At 38.1% G+C, this 26,865-nt stretch overlaps 1 long non-coding RNA gene across 1 annotated transcript in view; it reads right to left on the reverse strand.

Annotated features, from left to right (window-relative positions):
* The window catches only part of LOC118164311, a 51,246-nt gene that overhangs the window by 16,117 nt on the left and 8,264 nt on the right, over positions 1-26,865 (reverse strand). The window contains exons 2-4 of the long non-coding RNA XR_004749433.1: positions 17,781-17,906; positions 16,601-16,672; positions 14,192-14,317 (exon numbers count right to left, since the gene is read on the reverse strand). This is a non-coding gene — a long non-coding RNA (uncharacterized LOC118164311). The remainder of the gene's footprint in view (positions 1-14,191; positions 14,318-16,600; positions 16,673-17,780; positions 17,907-26,865) is intronic.

Genomic DNA, 26,865 nt, shown 5'->3' on the forward strand with positions numbered 1-26,865 from the left:
GAGTGCTAAAGGAAGTTTCATCAAAGTACCATCAGTCAGAGAATTCAGTAGCTACCATGTAGCCCTGTCAGGATTTTAAATGACTTTCTGAAGCACACCCCTTGTTGCATGCTTGTGCAATCATAGCCACTGATGGCAAGTCTGTGCATGTACCTAGCCTGTACCAATACAATGTGAAATGCAGTGTGAAGCACAATGAAGCATGAACATGATCTCTTCTATAAGGAACTTCAACACAAAGAATTGCTCAACACTGGGATCTTGCAAAACAAGACTCAGATTCACTGTCCCAGTGTATGTGTATTAGCAATGGATTCTACAGTCATACCATGAAGGTCTGTAAATTCTCCATGTAGATCCAAGTGATGGCTCTTGCAGCAAAGCCATATGCCCCATTTCACATCATTCTGTGCAAGAGCCAGAGACAATCCCCAGAGGGCTATCTACAGTCATCATGAAGGGCTGACACTTGTCTTCTGCAGGGCAAAAGCAGGATAGTTCAAGGAAGGGCTCATGCCTGGTGGTGGCCCTGCTCCTGCCAGCTAGGTACCAGGAGAGGTTCTCAGCACAAGAGAAGTCCAAACATCTACAGACTGGGAAGACAGCTGCAGAAGGGGATGAAGGAAAGGAAACTGCCTTCACATCCAAGATCACCTCCCCTCAGCCCCATATCCTTACAGATTACTTATCCCAAATGCAAGACAGCAGTAGCTTCAACATGCTTTCAGTATCAGTGCAGTGTGAGCTTCACACGCTATTTTTCATCCCTAATGTGGGCTATATTAGCTCTTTTAAAATCATTGGGACTATTAGCATAAATGAAAATGCTACCTATCAGATCACAATCTTTTAATTAGCAGTATGTTATTACAAGCTTGGTGAAGGAATTACTGAGTGAAATCGTACAACCTAATTTATATGAGTTATATGAAATACTGATCATAACTGACTTGTTTTGGCCTCAATGCCTATGTATTTGTAGGATTCCCAGCTAAATAAGAAAATGTGATCTTTTTTTAGTTCTGATTTCTCTGATATATTTTGAAAATAATAATAACTTAAAGTACTTTCTGGAAAAGCAACAAAATCCAAACTAACACTCTTGCATTATATATATATGTATATATATATATTTCACAATGAATTTTCTTCTTCTATTCTCTTAAATGCTTTGTCTCATTCACACAAGGTGGAAAGTAAAGCAACATACGATCTATATACATCATTTTGTTTTATCATAATGATGATGGACATTTTCAGCTTCTCACAGGGGAAAAACATTGAAGAATCTCTTCAAGCTTATTATTTATACAAAGGACAGTGTTCTTTCACTGAATAAGACAGTCTAACTTGTCATATTGATATTGATATAAACTACATTATGTTCTTGAATTTTGCTGCCAGGGTAACCCTACAGTTTCCCTTTCCTCCATACTCCATGCCAAATCGCCAAAAGCAAGTACAATTAACATGCATGTGGGTCTAAACTGTGCAAAACAAGTTGCCTGTTCTGTAGACAGACTATTCAGCTCAAATGTCTGAACTGAACCTCCCCTGTAACATGGTGTAGCAAATCCTGAAGTCCTGGAGCACGTTCCTTATGCACAGTCCCATGCAGATGACCTCGTTCATCACAGCTGGGCCCAACTGTGTTTCCCTTGCAGACCGATTGCCTCATGTCTTCTGGGCTGGTGACACAGCTCTAGCCTCACCTCTTTCCTGGGAAAGTATATTAACTCTCCCCATGGCAAAAATTGACACTGGGTCTACATATCCTGACTTCCCTACCCACGTCAGAGTAATTTAACTGAAAATTGTTATTTTCTTGGTCAGGAGGGTGAGAATACAGTCCTTGTTCTCCCCTTCAACTCCAAAAACTTAGAAACAATATATGCAAATAGCCCCAGACAAGACAGAAGAAACAATGGACTCTACTCCAGCATAGCAGGTGCCTGTAAATGACACTATATAGGTTCAGGATATATGATATGGCAAGCAGAAATATTCAGATAAAGCTATAAACAAGCAATCAAAATCATTATTGTAATGTGAGAACCAGCCAGAGAATACTTGGATATAAATCACTTTGTGTGAGTAGAAACACAAAGGAAATATTACCAAAATATTGGCTGGCAGCCATCTTAAAAATGGTCAGATTTTTTTTAGGTGAACCATATGTAAAGACATGACACTTCTGTCTAACATATATATATATATTTTCCCCTTGAGGACTGCAATATTTTCAATCAACACCGTGCTTTTTCTGTACACTAGAACATGTATTTATGAGATAGATAACAGATCAATTCCTCATTACTCTTCATATTTCACCATTACAGCTGTCGTATGTGACTTTCCCAGCTGCAGCATTACAATAATCTGCCAGTGAAGGAGTCCCCTGTTGTGATGGAGCCAGCTGAGTGTTCAGAACATGCAAGGATGTTTTGGGTAGGAAATCTGCCTGGACAAGAGGCAGGACTGATTCCCAGCAGCCTTGGGCTCTGGGGACCAGGAGAAGGACCACGAGAAAGAGAGTTCATCAAAAGGCTACCTATTTAAGTTGGGACCAAAACCCTCGTATGGCTCCAGGTTTGCCCCCCTGTATGGCACTGAGTGCACTCAGGAGATCTGATCTGCTGAGGTGACTGCAAAAACCTGTCGCTTTACAGAGATGTGTGAAGCTCACAGCTGTACTTTCTTCCATCAGCCTCTGGGTTTTCTAAAGGAGCAGCCTAAGTCATTCTCAGTGGTTGTGACTCAGGGTTGCCCACAGGAAGAGGCAGGGACAAAGAAGGTCAAGCAGGGGTAGGAAAGGTGAGAAGAGGGCAGTGTCTCGGTCACTCACGGCATGGGGGCATCGGACCTAAGCTGTCCACATTATATGGCAATTAGAAATGCTGTTCCAGTAGCTGCAAGGGTATGTTTCTGTGATTGGCACTCTTCTTTCTCTCCCTCCTACTTCAAAGGAGAGAGGGCAAAGCTTTCCACTCTTTCCACAGTACATCCATACTCCTCTGGGTATCAGCATGAAACTCAGAGGGCTATCCCCACCATGGCAGGGAGACAGGGGGCTGGCTGCCAGCTGTGTTTGGGAAAGAGATGCACCCAAGTGCCCTTTCTAGTTAAGAATGGCAAAGCACCCCCTGGCTTTCAGCTCTGCCTAAGATGCACAGCTCAGCTCTGCAACTACTTTGCAGAAGGTGGGATTTTTGCCTTCATATATCCTGTAACGCACTCACCAAACTACAGCAGAATGGGCAGTCTTCGTGCATTTGTTAAAATTAATGCTAAACTACAAAAAGTCCCCTTTCTAAGGATATGGGGTATTGACACTTCTTTAAAGCAAACTGCAGTGCACTTTGAACAATGTTCAGAGTCCTGCTGAGGCTTCTGTGGCTAAATTGTGCTTTATTCGCTTTCTGACCCACCCATGTACATGTTTTACCAATTTAAACTTTTTATAGATCCTCTTAAATTCTTAGCTGTGTGATGCTTTTCTCTTAGTATCACACTTGTTTTCTGTTTCAGCCCTTGCCCAAGTCCAGAGTGCCTTCCTATGTCTGCAAAGTACCATGCAAGATGGTTCCTATGCTTCACTGTGAAGCAGGGCTAAGAGAAGGAGCAAGGAAGGAAATATATGGACTTTCCTTTGTGTCACACCTTTTGTTGGCTCTTCTCTACCAAGTAACACTTACTTAGGAGTCTTAGTCCTTCCATAAATTACTGGTTGAATACATGAAATACACTAATGAAATCATACACTAATGAAACCTAAAGCACTTATCACCTAAATAACTCATCACAAAGAAAAATGCTGTGGACCTACAGTGCTAACTATACAATTAGGTGCAGGCATACACACCTGCAATTCTAAAAAGGGCACAGATTACTTACAGATCAATGTCATATTGTCTGCTAGACAGTGATTAAATATATATACACAAATATTATACAATATATATATATGCACATTTAAAATAAAACATTTTTTCAAACCAGGAACAACCCAGTTATTCTATTATTTTCAGCTATGAAGCAACAGCTTATTCCAATGGTCTGTGCACCGTTTTTACAAGAAAATGTAAGATCAGAATCATGCTAAGCTAATACATTAATTAAGCTTTTATAACTTCTTTCCCAGCTAAAATTCTTTTTAGTATTTGTGTAGTATAACAAGTCCCTCAACAATTCAAAAATATACTCCCTAGCAAAGCACTATATTTCAGGACTAACAACAAATCTGAAATCTGAGAAATAAAAAGAAAATGCTGCACTTTCTCTGCTGATAATTGCTGCCTTCTTATGTAAGATTCCTGTGCTGATCTGAGCTGATTATAAAAAGTTTCAAAAAAAAAATGTAAACATTGTCTTAAAGAAAGATACTCCAAAGATCTAATATACTAGAGCTGAATTCTCTTTTCAAACTGAATTAATAAAGTAATAATAGTTATGTAGAAAAGAGCAATGTGCAAAATGTGTGAGGTTTTTCTGGTAAGCAAAATTATTTCTGGCAGTTGCACCACTTGAGATAAGGGACGATGGAGACATGAGCAAATATCTTGGCATCTCTTGGTGTTAGCTTGGAGCTCTGCCTAGCAACATTTCTAAAATGAATCAAAACTCATCTGGCATCCTGCTTAATCTTTAGCTAATGCATACACTGGGGCTCAGGCTTTCTCTATGTATTATGATGTTACTAACACACTAATGACTGTTTCACTCCAGCATTGTATAAGAAGTTATAAATATTTGGGAAGGTATACCCATGGGCAGGGTAACAAACATACCTTCACTGAAAGTCATAGGGTGACCCTCATTTATGTTGACGCTAATCATGAAATACATCAGAATATGTTAACAGCTTGAGCACAGAAAATAAGGCACTCTTCACAGATGTGCCCTAGAGAACGTACAGAGTGCTCCAGAAACAGAGCTGAAGAACATGGCAGGAGATTCCACTGCAGACGGAAGTTGAGTGGAAGATGGGAATGTCCATTTCTGATTATGTTTAACTCAGTGTTACAGTTTTCTGAATCCTCCCCAGGGCTGCACTAGGACACACAGAAGTCTAGGGAGGCTGTCAAGCCCCAGAATTAGCTGTATGGCACTGGATGGAGTATTTTGTTCATATAGAGGGTAGATCATTCTAGAAAATGACATTAGTCTATTTTCTGCAAAACAGGAAACACTTGCTTCAGGCAACTAAAGAAAGCAGCAATTGCCCTTTTTATTCTTTCTTCTCCCTGAGGGGTTATAAGGCAATGAGTCAACTTTGATTCTCCCTTCAGTCCCAATCTCAGAGTGGCTTCCAAATATATATTGGGTTCCCAAGGGCAAGAGGCCTTCAAGCAGTTATTTGTGATACTTATCCATGTGGCTAGTGCTGAAAATGAAAGACACACGATGTTCAGACCCAAAACAACGTGTATAGCTTTCCAAAGACAACCAGCTGCTTCACTGGAAACTGCCAGAGCAAACAATTCAGCAAGGCTATCCACAGAGCCTGCTTTCTCAATGGATGGTTTGGTATTCTTTGTCATGAGGGGAGATGGGGAGACAACTTTAATGTTTCAGAGAGGTGATAAAAGTGATTATTCAACACCCACTTTGTCCATTTGAGGAGGTAAGGGTGTGTATCTACTCAGATAGAAAAAATAACTGAAGCTACATTCTAGCTGAGAAATTAGGAGGTTAACCATCACTATCAAAACTGAGAGGAACCAATAATGATTTGGATTATTATTATTATTTTTTTCAGATGGTTTTCTAAATGGAAGTGAGAGAAACAGACATAAATCAAGTTATCAAATTCATTTTTTTTTTCCAGCTAAGCTTCATGTAGGTCTAGATACCACTTTGCTGATGTGGTCCGATTGCAACAAAAGCCACAATATAGCATGTGTAACAACTCCACAGCTTCAGATGCACTTGTACATCTGTCAATGCACTGTCCTTCTGCCAGTGAATCACTTCTCACAGTTTGGCTAGGTAATTGATGATTATTGACTAAAGACTACAAAATTGAAATAACTCTACAGTTCAACAAATATTTCAGTATCCTGGTAGAAATTGTGGAAAATGCTACAGAAACATGAACAGAATAAGTTGTTGGGCACAGCTTAAAAGTCCTATAAAAACCGTTGCTGGAACATTACAATCCAGGCTGAAAAAGATGATGATTTTTAAAAAAAGACATACTTAACAAGGTTAGGAACACATGCACTCTGTATCATCTACATATCTGATGTTCAAACTAGCATCAGCTTCTTCACCTATGGATGGCAAAGAGTCTGGATATTAACCTTGTCTAAACCTTGTCTAACTGTTGACCTAGACAGTGACCAGACCTTGGGAAGCCATGACTTTCTATACAATTTCTAAATTTCCCTGTTCTATCTTCTATCTGGACAGAGCACTCTCTCTCAAAAAAAAAAAAAAAAAAAAAAAAAAAAAGCTTTGTATAAAGCTGTTGCATGCTCCTTGTTATTTCATTGAGTGCTATCTTGCCTTGAGAAGTCATACTGAATATTCCACCTCCAGTTTTACAGTTTAGTCTAGTTCTTGGAAATGAAAATCTTGTTTGATATGTTACAATAATACTCTCACAGGAGTCTAAATGCAAATAAACAAGTAGAGAACACACAGGCAGAGGTTTAGCAAAAACAACTTTTACATTTCTAGCTGTCCAAATATAGTTGGTTTGAAAAATCATCTGAGAAGTGAGTATTATGGCATAAGCATTCCCTCAAAAGAGATAAAAAAAATAAAAAATAAAAAATCAAATAAGCCAAGGCAGGGAATGAGAGAGCCAAAATATAAAGGACTGGAAGATAAAAAATAAATAAATAAATAAAATAATAATAATAATAATGAAAATAAAAGGATTTTATTCCTGTCCATCTATAAAATAAAATAATAATAATAATAATAATAAAAGGATTTTATTCCTGTCCATCTATAACTAATCTATAATTTTATAGATATAGCTAGATGAAAAAAGAAAAGATGGGAAGTGATCAAGATAAGATATTGTTAAAGAGCAAACGTTGTTGAGTGGCTGATCTTCATAGCTTTTTTTTGAAGACCTAGATCCTTTTAAGTGATCTTAATGTAATAAAACCAGCAACTTAATACCTATTCAGCACACATTTCAGAACACATTACTGAGGCAGTTGTGATTTCCAATCAGGATCACTTTTTTATTTTTTTTATTGTTTTTCCCTTCTGCTAATAACATTGTGTGTATATCTGAACGGTTCTATGGAAAATACACGTTTTAAATTATTGGAGAGGGGGAATTGACAATTCAGATAAACCGTGTGAATGTTTGAAAACTTAAAGCTCTTTAAAGAGCTTACTGAGAACTTGGACTTCAAGATGTTATTCTTAAACTGACCTTTCTTAAACAGATTTTTTGGTAGTTTTAGGAAATCATCATAGGACCAAACAGGCCATCTTTTCTTTTCTAGAGTAAAAGGTAGAAAAATATGTAGTATTTTTTAAGGGATTTTTTTTTTTTTTTTTTTTTTTTCTGAATAGTGCAGAAAGAGTTCTAGGTACTATATTTGTGAGCAGACAATGATCTTGTCCAGTAAACCTTTCAGAAACCTTAAATTCACTATAAGAAAACTTCTAAAACTTGGACTATTCCTGTGAGCATATGATACACAACTTAATAACAACAAAAAACAACAAAGAACCCAATCAAAATCCAAACCACAAAACTATAATAAAAGCCCATTCAGTAGGAGGTATACTACAAGTAGGATCTGTTTCTAGAAAATGAAAAACAGCTTTGCACTCTTTCTCTGCATGCATACACTGCTGAAGCATGCACTTTGGATGCCTCTGTCTGAATATGCTACATTCTGGCAATATGGCAAGAAGCCAATAAGATAATACACATCATGAGATCATATTTTGCAAATCAGAACTTTCCCAAAGAGCATTAGTGACATAATAGATTTAGAAATTAGTAAAAAATATCAGTAGTTTCCATCTCTAAGAACTCGTTTTATCTTTATACCTATTTACCATACTCTAAGGTTATATTAAATTCATAAAAGTTGTGAGTGCAACAGTTAAAACAGCACTGAAGAACTGGACTGGATCACCACTTTAGGGACCTGGATGACTAGGGCATTAGCTCTGAATGCAAATGTAAATGGAAAAAAAAATCACTCTGTGTTATATAACTGTAAATCTGGAACAATACTTCTGATGCCGCTGGATATCCTGTGAAATTATAGGAATATAGCAGAGCTCAAAGTCTGCCCAAGATCACTGTAATGCTATCATTCATTCTTCAATTGTGTGAGAATATAAGTATTTACTAGCACGGGAGCAGCAAAAATAGATAGAAATTCATTAAAAGAGTAAACTGCTTAACAGAAGAAAAAAAAAAAAAAGATATTCAGAGATTGAAAATTCTGGCATTACAAACTCTAACAATTAACCTTTTTTTTTTTTTTTTTTTTTTTTTCATTTTCTTTCAAATATCCTACACATCTAGGCTTACAAGCAACCTGTATTCTTAAATTGCCTCTATATGTAATACTTACAGAAAAATAAAGGCTACAAACAATGAAGCGTAATTAAAATATTTCAAAAAATGTCTGTGCAAGTACCTATGGTTAAATTATTTTATCTTTAGTTTGAGGCAGTAAGTTTCCCAGGACTCTATCTGCCTTCATTATCTTACAGATCAAAGTGCTGGGCATGTAAAATGAGAAACAGGCTAGTACAAAACCGACAGAGTTAATCCATGGTATACACTTTTCCATCACAGCAAATGCTGTTTCTGTGCAGTGAGCCATTAGTAATCTCAGTTATTTTTCCTGTAAATAATACACCCCTGGTTAGATCAATTCATGTTTTCAGGGTTACAGTACTTTATTTATATATATATATAGTACTTTGTCTTGTACTTTAAATTCCTCTGCAAAACCGCATTCTGACAGATTTTATGAAGATGTACCAAAAATATTGTTATGTTTTCATGATGCAGTTCCAAAGCCATAGGGCTTTAATACCCTGATGGCTATATACACTGAACTTCACAGTTTCCGTATAACTTCAGATCATTGCTGTTCATGTGATATTTTAAAATCACCACAAATAAGTGCTCCTTTGTAGCAAATATTTAGTCAAGTGAATGCATTTGTTTGTTTGTTTGCTTTTTAATTACTGTTACTGCAGAGTTCCAAAATAGGGTGAGAAAGTTGTAAAATAACTATTGCAGTGTCCATCAATAGTGTGCTGGAAACTTAGGCCTGTAACCCCTGTGCAAACAGCTTGTGGACCGAAGTGAAACAAACAAAAAAAATAGTTCATATAGTTTTAACTTGACATAAAGTACTTATTTGAATCTGAGCCAAGCTCACAGAGCTCACTTTAAAAAATACACCAATCTGTGAGATACTGCACCTGAATTATCTATTGCCTTCATAGCTTGGCAATCATTTGGTGCTATCAGTTGCACAAGCTCCTGCTGTTTCATAGGGCCTCCTCTTCTGGATGCAAGAGATTGTAATATGCAACATGTCATTAATAGGCTGTGATTTACACTTATCATTGTCAACGATTAATTGTGTTGGTTATCTTGGATTCCCCAGAATGACTGCTAGCATGAGAAAATTTTCAGTCTATGTAGGCTGTTAAGGAGACATTCACCTACACAGGTCATCACTTGGTAGACTGAAATGGCTGTGAGTTGCACATAAGACTGTAATCTAGATTTCACCATCCCTTTAATTTTCTGTCACATCTCTTCTCCTTATTTGTATAAATTGTACACAGCAAACTTGTTCTCTTCAAAGAAAAAATAAGGATCTTCCTCAATTAGACACCTTCTCTCAAATCAAAGCAAATTTTTAATAACCTGGCAAGCAATACAAAACTTCTAACAACATCCTAAAGAAGAAACGTATATTTCTTGCCAACCCTCAGTGAACTGGAGCCCACTTTGAGAACTTAGCTTCCAGCTTTGCAAGCTACTGAAATATTTTTGGCTCTGGACTGTAATCAGAGAAAATGAACAAAAGGGAAAACAATTATCATAGCAGGTTTGTTTCTGCATTTTAAATCCTGCCAGCTCCTTCAATTTTGCAGACTGACATCTTTTCAGACTTAATCTTTGTGATAAATACTCTTTGCTGTGTTTACAGGACCAGCTGAGTGGCAAATTGCCATTACAAGAGTATCGATGGATGGGGCTTACACCCCTGCTCTTGTAGCAAACTGCCCACCTGGCTCAGTAACTTCCTGTGTGGTTCTGCCTTTGCGTTTGTAGTTTGATCTTTATTGCAGTTTAAATCTTCCCTAAAGATGGAGACTTTCACCTCAAAACTATTCTTATTTCTCCATAAAAAAGCAGTTCTTATTTCTCCAGTAGTCATGCAGAAAAAAATATCTGGGCTTTGAATAAAAGGTCAGTAGTTCCTTCAAAAGGACTTCCGCTCCTTTTGGGTTCATTTGCTTTAAACATATTAGGCAGTAGTCAGTGAGAGGAGGTGGAAGAAAAAGGTTTGAAATTAATTTAGGCCTAGAGAATAATGAAGGGGAAAAAATCACATTAGAGATTATTATTATAATTATTTGGGGGGGGGGGAATTGCTTCTGTTCTGTCCTTCTCTGGGGGTTCATTCTTCCAACAGAAGCCCAACTGCCATTTACACATTCTGTCTGCTCCATGATATTCTCCAAATGAAGTGCCAACTTTCAGAAAAGGCTCAAAGAATCTGAGCAATTTTTACAAAAGTTTGAGAATCCACACAGACTTTATAAAGCCAAGTTCTGTTCTCCTGAAATGGATTCTGATGGTGCTGAGAGTAGGGAAGGAGCAAAAGTATTCATCTAGGCTACTTCAGAAAGAGGGATGCTAGATTGAGAAGATGTCTGTCCATTTTAAATTCTTGAATCAAATTGGGTATCTTACATTATTCATAGGACACAGGGCAGTTCTTGCAGGCAATATATATTGCAAGTGCTGCCTTCCGGAAGAAGTTTGAAAAATGTAAGGATAGGTGAGATTTAAAAACCCAATATATAAATATGAAACAAAGAAGATCAAATTTTAATAAGAGGAAGAAAAAGGAAGAGAATAAGAAGAAGTGCAACTTTCTCTGAATCAGGTCAAATTTCTAAGGCTCTTACTTGAATGGGATCAGCTTTTTCTTGTTGGCACAGTGATATGCAAAAATAATTGTATTAGACACTCACTATTTGTACCAACTAGTACTTTGCAATACTATATATCAGCATTCCTCTCCAAGATCTTTCCTAAACAAGGGGTAATCTGGAAGAGGAGCACATGGAATTTTACTCCAAATGAGAAACCAAAGAGGATTCACATGAATGTTCACTCTCACATTAAATGGGAGGGGGCAGCAGAGATACTGACATTTATTCAAGCTGATACTCTTCTTCAGTCCTGTGCATCTTTTCTTGTGGAATTAATTCACCATACAAGGCACCTGTTACATGCTTTATATTTTGAATATGTAGTGTGATGCAGCTTGCTGTTGGGTTGTCCAGGGATATGCAGAATTGGAGCAAACAAATACCACCAACAAAACAAAACAAACAAAAAAACCCTCAACCAACTTGTGATTTGAAAAGGTCAGAAATTAAAATCTATCTGTGCTATTAACTAACAAAGTTAGAGCTGCTCTCCCATTAGTTTATTTTTAATAAACTTCGGGAAGAGCAGGTCCAGGAGCTATGATGAAAGCATTTGTAAAAACTACTTATAAATAGCAGTGAAACCCAAAGGTAGGTATAATCAAGTGGATAAGGGCTCCCTCTGTGCAAAGATATTCCCTGTCACAGGACTGGAACAGAGTGCCACAGTGAAAGGTGCCAGCAGTGGGAGGAAGCATATAAAACAAATTAGCCCTCTCCCCTTTCCACCAGTAAATCCGTCTGGTAACAGCTGTTACCTATCCAGTTTATACAATCTCTTCTCCAAAATCTTTGATGTCCAGAAGACTGGAAAATCTAATCGTGTCTTGGGACAGAGAATAAAAAAATATTGAGAGAGGAATAAAAACACAAACAATTCTCTTACTGCAATACTTGCTGAGAAAGTTCTCCAGATCTGGTTAGCTAGCAAACTCTTTTATAAGCCAGTCATGAATGGATGAAATTTACTATTCAAGATTATGGAAATAAAAAAAAGAAGGACTTGCTTCATTCAGCAATCATGAGAACAATGATATATTTTCATTTGCTTTGCTAAGGACAACTTGAAAATGAGAGCACTGAGGTTTCATTTGAAAGTCTTCAGCTTACAAAGCCAAGGCACAGTTTAGCCCATTAGCCCAGAGGCCTGATTCTCCGTTACATCAGCTCTAATGGAATTGTACTTGTGCAACTAAGGCGATAATGAAATAAATAGGTCATAATATCTCTGGGTGCTACTATGTGACCAAAACAGCTGGATACACTATTCGCCAGGAAGTCTGTGGTAAGGCATCAAATGTGGAGCAGCTTGGCTGCTGGCTGCCATGCCATGCCATGGCTTCCCAGCCTGAGAGGTGGCTTTCCTCCAGAATAGGCAACCACATGCTGGGAATGACATAACTCCTGCCTTAGGTGCTGACGAAATGGCTTGAGGTATGCTACTCATGACATATGCCCTACAGCAGCTAAATGAAGAGCAAGAGTCCTCCTCTGTCACTTTTGCCCCAGACAAGAAGTGGAGTTATGCAAACAGGCACCACTTGTGGCATGTAAACAGGATGCAGCGCATCGCCATACCCAGAGTGGGTTCATCAGGCTACCCAGCCTGTCAGCTCATGCAGGGCTTGGCAAAGAGCATGAATAGCTGCTCCTCCTGGAAAATAGAGGGTAGGTGCCAGTCTCCAGACATCAGTTGAAACCAAATTGTAAGAGTTAGGTTAGGAGTGCTGATATCTGTTCCTCATGTGCGGATGCTGCAGGTGCACCTCTGGTACCTGGCAGAGTTGGTAAAACAGCTTGCGCGGAGGGACCCACTCTCACTGCTGTGAAACAGGAATAGCACTCATTCCAAATCTGACATGCAAAGTAGGAGAGAGAATATGAATTTTAAATGCAAATTTCAAAGCTCTCTCTGCATCACCGTGCCATTCACCTGTGGCTCCTGTGCACACAAATCTCTCCAGAGAGGCACCTTAATCACTTGTCAGAGCATAACCTCCAAGAGATATTTTTCCCATTTGGACATTATTCAGCAAAAACTCTCAGACTAACTATCTGGATATTGGTTTATTTTTCTCTTAAATCACTACAAAATGTCTCTCTGCTTTTGGAGGGGGAGGGGGGGGCGGGGCGATAAAGGGGGGCTGATGCATTTTAAGTTTTAAGGGCAAGAACTTCTCCAAAGTATGAAATATTTCAAAGACAGATTTATGCAGTTTGTGAAACTTGTGTGTCTGCTGTTTATAATTTGTACCACACTCTGCCTCCTTCACCCTCTGACACAAAGCAAGAAAACTGGATTCAAAATGAGATTGCACCATGGTGAATTCATTCCTTGAATTGCATCGTATGTTTCAGCAATACACAGCGTGGGAACACGTCGATTAGCTCACACTTTGAAGAAATTGGATTTGCAAAGGTCAGCAGTGGCTCGGCCCATTTCTTAGCAGATCTTTGGCTTGCTTTTCATCCCAGGGCTAGCAGGGAGGAGGTCAGAGAGGAATGACAAAAAGAACGAGCTTTTTGAAGCGAGCCCAAAGAATTTGACCATGCTCACAGTAGTGCAGAGGTTTCTTTTGCTACTAAAAAGGTAGTTTTAAAATAAAATTTAAAGGAATAAGTTTATGGATTTACTTTACATATTAAACAATTAATTACTTTTGTATAAGGTAAGAATGCTTTTGAGTTTAACTCTCAGTGTGGGTAGAGTTCGTGAAACTAATTTGCAGAAACATCCTGCTCCCCCTGCATTGCTCTTGCTGTGTGAAAGGGAGTAGCCAGTCTGGAAAAAAAGTGGAAAGATGAAAAACCTCAGCCCCCAGTGGAAGTTCTAAACCTCAGGAGTTTGTACCCTGTATTTTTCTTTGAAAACACGTTTTCCAGTTGTTTAACTTGCTCCCATGCCAGCTTACTGAGACAGAGGTAGCTTCATTACCCTTTCTAGCCGGAAAACTCACAAAATATTTTGGCCACCCTCCACACCTTATTAACATAAACTGGAGTTTCCTACCACTGCTGGCAGAACAAGGCGCTGGGAACGTGTGATCACGGTGTTTCGGCAGCTGTCGCTGAGGTTAGCACTAGGCCTGCAGTGGAGGGCTGCTCCTGGATCCTGAACAGTGGTTTGCTGTGGGCACTTACACCAGGAAGCCGCAAAAGAGGGGAGGAGGTGGGAAAAAAGAAATGAGGGCAGGTTAGAGAGGAATTGAAGGAAACCTAAGCAAGCCTAGGTTTCTTCACCTGTACATATTAAATATCGCTTGCAGAAATGTAGCACATACAGTCCGATAAATGTCTCCTAGAAATCTGGAAATAATGGGCTTGTTTGCTCCATTCGTGTTTTTTTTGTTTGTTTTGTTTTGTTTAGTTTTTTTGTTTGTTTGTTTTTTCAGCAGGTAACTTTGTATGTCTCAGTTTCTCTGGTGCAAGGAGAAAGTAGACAGAATAGCTCTAACTGCTATTGCAGGTCTTTGTGAGCTGTAAAAAATTGCTTTTCCCTGTTTTCCAACAAATAACATTGCAGTATTCCAGCATAAAATATAATTTAGAAAGCATTCAAATCACAGAAAGCCATTTCCCAATGTACTATAGGTACATTGTAAAGTACCAGTGCTGATCCAGGTGAATTTTCTTAACATTAACTGAGCAAAAGCTGAATGCTAGTCTTTGCCAGGTCTGATTTATTCATCTCAGAGAATTCCTTCCCAAGCCTGTCCCAGGCACTCCTGGTGGCTGGGCTGCTGTAGAAGGTGCCCGCAGCAATACTGCAGATCTTGGGAAACCTTCTGGAGAGAAGCATTTATAGGATGTGTAAGAGAGGTGTAGGGCAGAGCGGTTCAGGAAGATGAAAAGAGAGTGGCTATCATCAAAAAGACAGATGAGTGATGTTTCAGTGACCTAAAAGGAAGTAATAAACACTGGTTTTAGGCTTTCATTGGGGAAAAGGCTTGTTCACCTACTGCTGCATAACTACTCCAGGTTTTCCCAACAACTCATCATCTTCATGAAAGAATGAGTCTATGGAGGACTTGTAACAACCTTGCCAGGGAGATTATGCCAGCTACCCTGCAAGTATTATTTTAACAAGTATCCAGGCGTACCCTGAAGTTTCTCATTACCTCACATACCAACAACTCTTCTGCTGAGCCTTCACTTCCCAATTAAAGATGTAGAGGAAAATAAAGGATTTGAGTAAAGTTCCCCTGCTAAGGGGATCTCTCTTCAGAAATAGATTCTATGGTTCTAGCACTTTGTGCTAAACAGGGAAGCCCATCCAAAGGTTTGGTTCCAGCATCTCTACAAGGAATGTATTTTTTAAATGGATTGACCTCCACATAATATGACCTGTAGGAAACTGTCGTTTATGGATACATAAGTCCATAAATGTAAATTTTGCATCTGTGTACATGCAGGTGAAGAAGTATCTAACACGCAGAATTTAGGCATATGGAGTATCTGGATTACCTATGCACAGCCATTCATGTTCTGCCAACAAATCCAAGAAGTAGCTTCTTTGTGTTTAGCATCCTCTTGCCTATTTTCATTTTTATAACACTCTATTTTTGTTTTCTATCGACACTCACTTCAGCTTCCTGCAGTGAAGAAAGGTGTCCTTACTATACCTTTCACATAAGAACAAGCTTAGTAACTGAAAACACAAAGTGTTGGTTTTAGTTCTCTCTTTTTTTTTTTTTTTTTTCAAAAACAACAACAACAAAAAGAAAGTCAGAAGGTTAAACAACTACAGTTGAGGCTACCTTGCTGAGCTGCAATAAAAAAAAAGAAGGAAAAAAAAAGAAAAAAGAAAAAAAAAAAGGACTGGTCCAAACACACATTTTTTATTAAAAAAGAATGCGCATAAATAACAGCTGCTGACCATGTAGTCATTCTTTTTATGAGGTGTTTCCCTATACCCATGTATGATTTCCACATATAAATTCCCTATTGGTCTGAAAAACTGCTCACATGAAACTGGTGTTTTTCTTAATAAATTGTCCACAGGATCTGTATTTCATCTTGGACATAAAAAGTTCATTAGGGAAAAAAAGCATCCCAGTGTCCTGGTGGAAAGCAATGCCAGGCACTATCCAAGCTAAAAAAATAAAAAATAAAAATCTGACTGCATAGCTTTTGTTTCCTGCTTTTCTATTTAATTTTCCATAATTTAATAAAATTCAATATAATATTGTATACAATAACAGTGCCTGATGTAACAACCATCTAGTCCAAGGAAGAGAAAAACAATTGTTTCACTGAGGATTTCACTACGCTAAATTTTGTTTCCTTTAAAATCATCTAGGAGAGGGAAGAGGCACCTAGCTCTAAAACAGTCTGTCTCTGAGCATAAAAACACTGAAGAACTCAGAAAGAGCCTGTTTGATCAGATGCCCTCAAACCATGTGGCTCCAAGTCTGCTTACCAGAGTCTTCTCACTGAGGAAAATCACTGGAACAGGAATCATATGTCCTGTATGGGGGGCTCAGTTGTGAATCTAAGAAAGAAATAAAAACATGAAATTGTGAAAAATTGCCTCCAGTGCACACATGAAAATCAAAATCTACATATGTCACTATCTCTGTTACTCCATGTAGAAAAGAGGCAATGCAAAACTAAACAGGATGATTATTTTAAAGGTCACCTACTCCTTTTAGTATGGAAGCGCAGCTATCTCCTGAAGAAACCTGTGAATTCAGCAGAGACTGGTGAAGAATGTGCTCCTAAGAGATTCTTGCTTCTAGAAAAAAAATGCTTGGTTTGACAAACTGCTGGATGTGCATCAAAATGTGATAGACAGGGGCCAATTTTTACCATGCTTCACTGGACTAGTGTAGCAGAGTGTAGTCCCCAAAAGCACAGTTGCTTTCATTCCCATAATTTACTTTCATCTGTCTTTTTCAAAACCTTCCCTAATTAAGCTTAATTGCCATGCAGTCACACATTAGTGCAGCATTCTGTCCACTTACAGACCACCCATAAAATGTTTCATAGCATTAATCCTGGAAAGTGGTAGATTGGTTGTTTTGTTTTGTTTTCTAATGTGCCTAAGTGCCTATAATGCATAGTGATGGCTTTCTGGAACTGATACTTGACTCTGATTATCACAAAAAGATTCTTAGTTTATATCAGAAAATTAGTGAGGTCAGAAGGGTGCTTGTGTTTGGGGAAAAACAAGCAGCTGTGAGGGTTCGGAATCTAATGTCTTCAGTGTGGAACTTAGACATGGGAATTCCCAGCTCTTTGTAATATTCAACTCCTTAGGACAGTTATGGGGCAGACTACAACAACTGGATACTCTGAGCTTTTGTGAGTTAGCTAGGTTCCCTGCATCACTTAATGTCTCCGTGACTTAGACTCACAATAAGCAATGATTTGGTGACCAGTGAAACCCATGAAAACTATCCTTAGACCTGAGGAAAGGTCTAGTCCGGAGAATGTGGCTAAATAGTTTGTAGGAGCTGATATATAGCAGAATGTTTAGAAATGATAAAACAACAGAAACAGCAACACAGAATCACAAGGAAGTCAACTGAAATGTTCCCACAAGCAGCTGATAGCTCATCTCTCAAAGTACAGCCTTTAGAGTGTAGTAGCTCTCATACCTTTGAAGTCAAGATGTTCTCCAAATTTCTAGGATGGTCAAGCAAAAGCAGGAAGTACCATGTATCTCAGAAGAAAGCCACTCCAAAGATGCTTCCAGACAGAAATGCTCAGTCAAGCTGGGTGGGCTGAAAATTCACATGGCCACAGGTACAATGATAAAGAAGACAAGCAGAAAGTAGTGCTGGATAATACAAGCAGAACTTTCATATCAGTCTGATAAAACCACATTTAATAGAACTGAGATTCAGCATGAGGGAACTCCAGCCTTGCTGACTGGTGAGAGCTGGAGTTCACAGAGTATGACTAAAAATTTAATTTATCATTTGCATTGGCTACTCTTTCCTATGGTTTCTGGGCACTGTGGGACAATGCCAATATTTTTGCCACTGCCAGAAATATTTCTCTTGTCCAAAAATGACAAATAGAAAGAGGAAAGAACAAAATTAATGTCCAGGTTAATATTTCTAAATTATTAATAAGTTGTTAAGTTGCATCTAGTCCTTTATAAAGCTTTCAAGCTTTAAGGGACGTATATGTTGGACAGGGAAAAGTAAAAGAAGAAATACCAAGAACTGTCTAACCAGCAAGGACTAGTTACATATGTAATTTATTAGCTAAATTTGTCCAAACTACACAGTATTAGAGATGCACTTTCTTTGAAAAAAGTACGAACATGTTATGTATGTGAGGCAAATGTAAAATACAGAACAGGAGACACACATGTTATTGCCTGTGAACCCAGAGGCAAGCTCTGATGCTGATTTAATATTTTAATGTCAGGGAAAATAATTCTCTTCAGTCACACCTTTGTGAATTTCAAAACTGAGCAAAACAAGTCTCTCCTAGTTTGATTTGTATAAAAATGCACATATTTCATTTGTATTTTGTTTTACAAAAGCTAGAAAATTTCAAGTGACACAAAGTTTCTTTTAATTTTTTTTCTTAAAAGTCACAGACAAAAAATAAAAAATAATTAAAAAAAATACCCCTCATTGTTATTTATGTTGACACTCTTTCTGTGCCTTATTTACTATCCAGCCCTACCTTTTTTCTGGGTGGGTCTAGCAGAAGGCAAACACTCATGTGCAAACCAAAATGACAAGCAAGCAAGCAAACCAGAGTAAAGAAATAAAAAAGTGTGTATTTGTTCTCCCAGCTATGCTGCAGGACACTGAGGGTATCACAGCTGCAACTGAGTTAGTCCTAGAATTTTAGTATGTCCTAATAGAGGAAATCTGACATATACTATTAAACAGAAATGCCCAGCTCTGAAATGCTGGAATAAACTAATGTGTTATAATTCCAGCAACAACAGGGCCCTTCCCAGGGAGAAGCTACTGTCCTTTCATTTTGGACTCATCTGTCCATTTTCAAACTGTCTATATTAACCAGACTAGATCACACAGATGTAGCTGTCCTGGGGATGGCTGCACATGGCAGGCAGGCTAGTTTGCCACAGGTATTCCAAGCGTTTGTCCTCAGTGTCTCTGGTTTGGCCTACCTAACCCACGGGGTATAGGCAGTATGGCTGGCATATACATTTTGTGGGGTTTGTGGTCATCTGAAATGGCCTTGTGGCTAATTCCTCAGAGAAAGCACAGTGACATATCTCTGACATTGTTGCCATGTATTTTTTTAGCTTGTTTTTAAAAATAAGTGAAAAATCTAATCTTCTAAATATACCAACTACTCACAAAAGCATACAGTTCCTTAGGGAAATGAGGTTACAACAGAACTGTGCTGTGCGAATGCTCATCTATCATCTGCTTGCTCTTTCCCCTCTGTTTTGACTAAATTTTACAGAAGGACAGAGGTCTCCATGACCAGCAGACCCTTACAGGCCCTGCTCAGACTGGGGACGGCCAGAGGTGAGGGAGCTCCCTTCTCTCCAGGGAGAGAAGAGCAGGATGGCCTTGCAGCCATGGCCAAGGTGTTCTGGCCACGTACATGGTCCTCACTGCCAGGCCCTGGAGGAGCAGAAGGGCTAGTGGTGGCAGAGAGCTGGAAAGCAGATGACAGGGCTGAGGAGACAGAAATCCATAGGAAATGAGGCTGCTTTAGTTTGGCTGCCCATGGGTCAGCTTGCTCGCTGATTTATACCATTTTTTTTCCCTCCGTTCTTTGAGTTCTGCTGAAAATTACTTTTCTGCCAACGATGCTTTCCAGGAAAAGACTGCAGTGCTTGCTTCAAAACTTCTTACAGTATTGTTTAAACGCTGAACAAGGGGGCAGAGCATACAAATTTTTTCTTATGTTTTGCTTAAACCTTACGGATGCTTTTCCAGCGAACTATGAGCCAAATTCTCCATTTCAGCGAGTAGGAACAAGTGAGTAGATATTGACATCCTGAATCCAGCTTTTTCAGGTTAAGATCACATTTCATTAGAGACCATCTGAGACTGCAGACCTCCAAGACTATTTTCTCCTAAGTACTACTCTCACAGACTAAGCACTAGTTTAAGTAGTAGTGGGAGAGCATGTGTGGGTTGGAGGCCCAGTACTGACCTATACTTTGTAATGTGCTTTATCTGGAGATGCAGCTACCATGTCCCATAGAAAGTAATATTAAGTCCAGAGCCTGTTCCTATAGATCCAGTTTGAACATGGTTAAACAAATGAAATCATATTCTGTAGGCTTCAGTGCTCCTGAGGGCTAGGAAACCCAGTAACACCAACAAATCATGATTAAAAATGTAGGAATCCTCATCAGGGAATGATCACACATTTTGTATTTATTTTTTTTTAATTCATATTTAAATTTGGCACAGGCAGAAACAAGAATACGGTTGAGGCTGAAAAAATTATTTGTTCTAATGAAAGTACTTTGTCATTAATAATCTTACCACTGTGAATAATAAAAGGACTGTGATGAACTCTATTGATTAAAAAAATATATATCGTTTAGAATACCGAATATGTATTTAGGGTCCTAGGTGATAAACACCAGTTACCTGAGGAACCCCAGCACAGAAACAAATATTGTCAATCAAATACAATAATATTATTTCATGCTTTAACTGGATGAAATAAATAAGTTTGCATAGCCAATGTCCAGATGACTGCAATCTAAATAACATACAAACCTTTGCAATCAAATTCAGCAAGAGCCAGACACAGAGAAGCACCTACCCACACAGGAGCAAATAAACAATATCACTTACCCAGGGGGTAAGTGGGGAGAGAGGGATGATCTGAGTATGTCCCATATCACCAGCCAGCAGGAGCGGGACTTTGATGGAGCTAGCTGCTCATCCTCACATCCACCCCATTGCAGTGGAAATTTGCTGGAAGCCCACAGCCCACCTCTCTACTCTGTTGTGTATGGCATCTGAGAAAAGGAAAAAGGATTGAAATGAGTCAACTACCAATCCTTCTCACTACATCTTTAAAGTTGTGCTTTGCCTGTGATGCAGATCAATGATGCCTCAAGCTCACTATCTGATGTTCTACACAGTCTTTCCAAAACTTTTGAGTTAACCACAATAGAAGAGAGAGAATTTCTGCCATTGCTTGCACTCAAACAACCAGGCAGAGAGTTACAGTCACTGAAAGCAAAAAGCTGGTAACAATAGTTTCTGAAACAACCAGAAGTTTCTTTGCTTTCTCCATGTTTCATGTCAGACTGAGGTCACTAAATGCTTTCTATCTTCTATAAAGAGAAAAAAAAAAAAAAGAAAAATAAAAAAGAAAAAAAAAGAAAAAAAGATCTGCAGCTTGGGAAAATATAAACTTTGAGGACCTACTCCTGGTCTCCTGGCGTCATTTTAGGGTTTCTTTAATGATTTGCCTGTAGTCCTCATTGTAATGGCTTGTATCACTATCCAGGAAAAATATCCTGCAGCAGTGTATTTATTCATGATGAAAATTTCACGAGTAGCACTCAGGAACATTAGGACCACAACATATCTATATACACACAGCTATAATCACAATTTGGAGAAATGTTTTTTTGTTGTTGTTTTTGTTTTGTTTTGTTTTGTTTTAAACAAAATAATAATAAAAAAGAAAAGTAACTCTGACTAGAACCTAATTATCACAGCAATATAACCAGTCTAGAAGTATATAACAATATTTAAACATCTGTATAAATATGGATCTGAGCAATCTTACTTGGATCAAGAATGTAAAAAAAAAGTCAGAACAGAAGTTTCTTGGCCTCTAGATAGACTTTAACAGTTAAAAAAAGCCCAGCGTCTAAAACAACATCCCAACAACAACAATATTTATTCTTCTGCTGAAGCCATTACCCAACTTTCCAGCACTAATCCTGAACTCTGCCTCTCACTAGCACTGTGCTGTAAGTACGACAAAGGGCAGACAAGGGCACCAGACAATATAAACTGAAATGTTAGCTTGAGTGTAACTGGAGAACCGCGCTCTGCCAAATTCTGGCAAGCCTGAGCTTGCACTGCTGTTAGGGGCAGGTCATTAAGGAGACCTCAGCGGTGGCTGCTGCTCCCACAGGTAGAGCTAAGGGCAGTGCTGGGGCTAGGCCAGAGTGAGCAGCACCATGCACCCTGGAGCTGCTGTCAATCTAGAAGGGAAAAGCAGTGTATGACCGCTGGGCTGCATGACTTCAACTTCATTCTGAGGACGGCCTCACTCGCAGGAACAGCAGTCTGTTTTGGGAAGAGGCAGACCCTTTGGAACGACAAAGAACCATGGGATGGCTCTGTCACTTTGGTCACGCTTAGCAGGACTGTTCCCCCAAGCAGTCCCAAACACTTGCAGAAAACCATATAAATATGGTTGTAAAGCTACCAGTGATCTTTAACCATAAAGAGATAACACCAAACATGAAACTTGAGGGTTTTTTTTTTCTTGTCTCCTGCATGTATGAAAAATAGCATTAAAGGAGATTAGTTTTAAACCACTTGCAATTTCCTTTATGCAATAAAAGATTTTCTTTGCTTGGAATTTTCCTATTTATGTTGTGTATTTGGACTCAGTATATAACATAATACTTCCCTCAGTATCCCTGCTTTTAATGATGCTAGCAGTATTTGAGCCATTCATCAAACGTGACAATTGAAACAGCTAGGAGTTAATGGGAGCATGAGCAGTTTGACAAACACAGTCTATTTGACAAGGCTGGGGTCAGGACTAAAAGAACTGCTCTTGGTTAAATAAACAGAAAAGCAACAAAGTAAAAGCAAAATCTTCACAGCCATTTATCAACTTTAAAAGCCTTTTTGTTACAAGAAACATAAAGTGAAGCAGCACACAGAGATGAGAATTAGATGGGGTTGGAAGAACTCAGCTGGCTTCTTTTTTTGGGTGAAATTAAAACGCCCAATTGAAACCTAAGGATTATGTCCGTAAAACTGACATGTAGTTACATAATATCTAAACCTATGTGTTAAAACCATCTGCTTCTGAACTGATTTATTATTTTAATGAACCCAGTCTTTTCCAAGTTAACAGACTGATTCAGGTGACATTGAGAGGAAAGCGATACAACAGAGACGAGTTTTCCTGACTTCTGCAAGGCGGGACAGCACTCTGTAGGCATGGCCAGGACCTCACTGAGACTGCATTCATTGCTGCTTTCATAACAAATTTGCCTGATATTAATCTGTTACCTGGAAGGCAGGCCTTCCAGTGAATCTTTGCAAAATGTCAGAATTTTGCATTTGGACACAATATAGCCTGTAGGAAATTCCTGGATGTCAAATGACTCCTAGAGGTTAATAATCAGTGTGTTCTCTAACTTCCTCCATTATTTGGTTCATGGGCCATTTCTTTTAAATGCAGGAGATTATTTTGGGCATGCTTCTTTCTCTCCCTCTGTCCAAGCCTCTGGAGAATCCAAGAAAAGTAGAATCGCTGCTCTTTTCTTGTACTCCCTGAGTAAAAATATTTTCAAAGCATTCAGCAAACAAAATAAATAAATAAATAAATAAATAAATAAATAAATAAATAAATAAATAAATAAAGTCTTTCCCCTTTTAAGAACAGAGGGGCATGCACAATGAAATCCTGAGTATCCCTGGTTCAGTCTTGCATCCTGTATACCAGAGACACTCTCCAGACATCTTAACATTAACTTCAATGTGAACAAGACTGGCTGTGATTCAGCTTTCCTGATGTATAAATTTGGGAGTGATAATACTCTCATGACTAGATAAGACAACACAGATTTAGACACTCAAACTCTTCGATCTTATAACTGTGCAGAGTATTTTTTTTTTTTTAATAATTTCATTACCATAACCATATCCTTGTGTAATAGTTTATATCACTATCCAGAAACCACCAGAATCATTAGGGAATTTCCATCAGAAGCAAGTAAAACTCAGTAAACTTTTGCAATCCCAAAGTTTCAGGAAAGAACTTTATGACTTTTGGGGTGGACAGGTTGCCAGATGAAAAATCCCTTTTCTTTTGAGACTTCTCCATCCTTTCTTTTGCTTTCATAATTTTATAGGTACTGGCAATTTGGGGACAGTAAGAAAAAAACTTGCATCTAGGCACAAACACAAGAAAGACTAAGAATGGTCATAAATTTATAGATTAATTTTGTGCATCTTATTTGTTTTTCATAACTTATTTTTTTCTTTCATAGGGTAATTCCTACAACTAATATGTTTAAAAACTCCTATGGCTCCTGGAAAATCATGAAAGACTTTTTTTCCTGGAAGTGATTGATTATAGTCTGGACAAATGAAATAATTTTCCCTCTTCTCTTCTCATTATGCTTTGAGCAAAACACCCATTACAGGAGCACTGTGCAGCCATTTGGAGCTAGGAAATGTATTCCATTTAGCTTGTCAAACACAGTTAAACTGCTGTCTTAACGCTGTCTCTTTTCCCAACCTCCTTTTCAAGAATGCACTAATATAACCTAATTTTTACAGAGAATTCTGGACAGCTCTGACTCTTGAGCTCTTTTCCATCTGGAATGGCCTTTTCATCTGCTTAATCCTGGGGCTTTCTGGTTAGTTTCATTTAGTTGTTTTGTAATATATAACCTACAGTTTTCTTATAAAATAATTCATAACACTTGGACACCTTTTTGGAACTTATTTAAAACAAACAAACAAACAAACAAAACCCAACCATACCCAACCAAAGCCAGATTTTAGTATTATTTTTCAATAAAAATATTTTTATTCAAAGTACTAGCAAATATGTCTGAAGGTTGCACTGGTTTTTCCAACATAAACAATACACATTTCTAAAGGACGTAATAGTTGTTTTGTGTCATGGTTACTGTCCATATTGAAAAACATAAAATATATTTAAAATGTTCAGGTTGACAAACTGCCTAAGTACATTTAATGATATGATTGTATCTAACCTTCAGTAAGGCAGGATCCTGGAACAGAACACAAATAGGGCAATACTAATTTTAAGATAAATTTTCAGGGGTTCATACAAATTATATTACTAACATGATTTTTAGCAAGGTCTGGATTCAAAGAATCAGAAGGTCCCTTACAGTCTCATGTCTCTTGTAAATATTTTATGGATGGAATTATTTCTGTGCTATACAAAGAAAATCCCATTTTCACAAAGCTGGGTTAGTTACCTACTTGAATACTGGTTGGCTTTTTTTTTTCTTTTTTTTCTTTTTTTTTTATTTTTTCTTTCTTTTTTTAAATAAAACAAAACAAAAAAAAAGAAAAAGAAAAGAAAAACCAATTTCTGCGATCAGCAGCATGCTAAACCGCTTAAGGAAATCAACCCTATTCATGCTTTTGTCCTCCTTTCTTAACCAAATTAAGTTTGCGTTGAGAGATTTTTCACTGCAACCATAGTAAAAGTCTTCTCTTTAGTCTAGTCCCAGGGAGGTGGAGGCTAGGATCCAGATTCTCCTTTCACTTTACAATATTATTGTAATCAACCAATAACAGCAAAATCATTATTGTTTATTTCTATTATTCAAAAAAGATATTCAAGCACTGACAGACTACCAAAGTCCTTCTGAGAATTCATCTTTACTCCTTCCCCATCACCGGTATCCAAGAAAAAAAACTAAGACACCTGAATAAAAAACAGTATGCTTGAGACACATGGAATAACATGAACTGGAGAACTAAACAGCTTAGGAGAATTTTGCTTTGGCTAAACCCAGGGTAGGACCGTCAGGTGTTAAGGACCTGGCTAACTACTATGCTCTCAGTCATAAGGTCTGAATTTTTGGATAGAGTTATGTGGAACCAGGTGATGAACTTGATGATCCTTGTGGATCCCTTCCAACTCGGGAGTTGGAAGTCTACGATTCCATACAGCAGACACTATAAATTAGGTGGGTGTTAATGGCTCTCTCAAACAATATTGAACAGTCAAGAAACAGACAGACTGCATATATTCTGGCTTAATCAGTCCCTAAATGAGGAACTAAGTAAAAATACATACTACAAAATATGAAGTGCATCTTACTGGTTCTCAGGAAATACTATCCTAATTTTTGTTGTATTTTACTTCAATAATAATCATTCAGCACACACCAAACATCCTTGTTTGCTGGTCTATAGTAAAGTTAGTGCATTAATAGAAAATATTACTTTGTCCCACACCATGTGGGATGTGTTTTTTGATAATGACAGCAGGCAGAGAAAATTTTGTATTAGGATTACTACATAGTAACCCCAAATTATTTAACTTCAAAATACTTTGTAGCTATAAATTTTCCTATAAATTTTCCTTTCGGCCAGATTTCTATAATTCTGTAACTTCATTAGGCTTGCTTTTGTGAAATAAGAAACATTTATTAAATGAGCTAGATATTGACCTAGCCTCATTTTATTAAAAAATTACATACAAAATAGTGATTTGTGATGGTAAGCACTTACGTACCCTATACCCTTTCAATTGGGTCTATTAATGTGGTCATTAGAGACTACTTGGCCTTTAAGCCAATTCTGAAAAAGACCAGAACAAACCTGGACTGCAGTAAAAGATATTCTGCAAGGATGCTGGGCACATAGGTCATGCATGAGAGCTCCAAAACCTTTCTTAATATACTGCAGATGTTGCTAAGCTTTGACTTTTTTTTAGCTATGTTTTCATTTACTATTTAGGTGGTCACCGTGTTACAGTGTTGCCAAGAGAACTGTCGAATCTGCTAACAGTTTAAGA

The sequence above is a fragment of the Oxyura jamaicensis genome, chromosome 3 (genome assembly GCF_011077185.1).
Source record: "Oxyura jamaicensis isolate SHBP4307 breed ruddy duck chromosome 3, BPBGC_Ojam_1.0, whole genome shotgun sequence".
NCBI lineage: Eukaryota > Metazoa > Chordata > Aves > Anseriformes > Anatidae > Oxyura > Oxyura jamaicensis.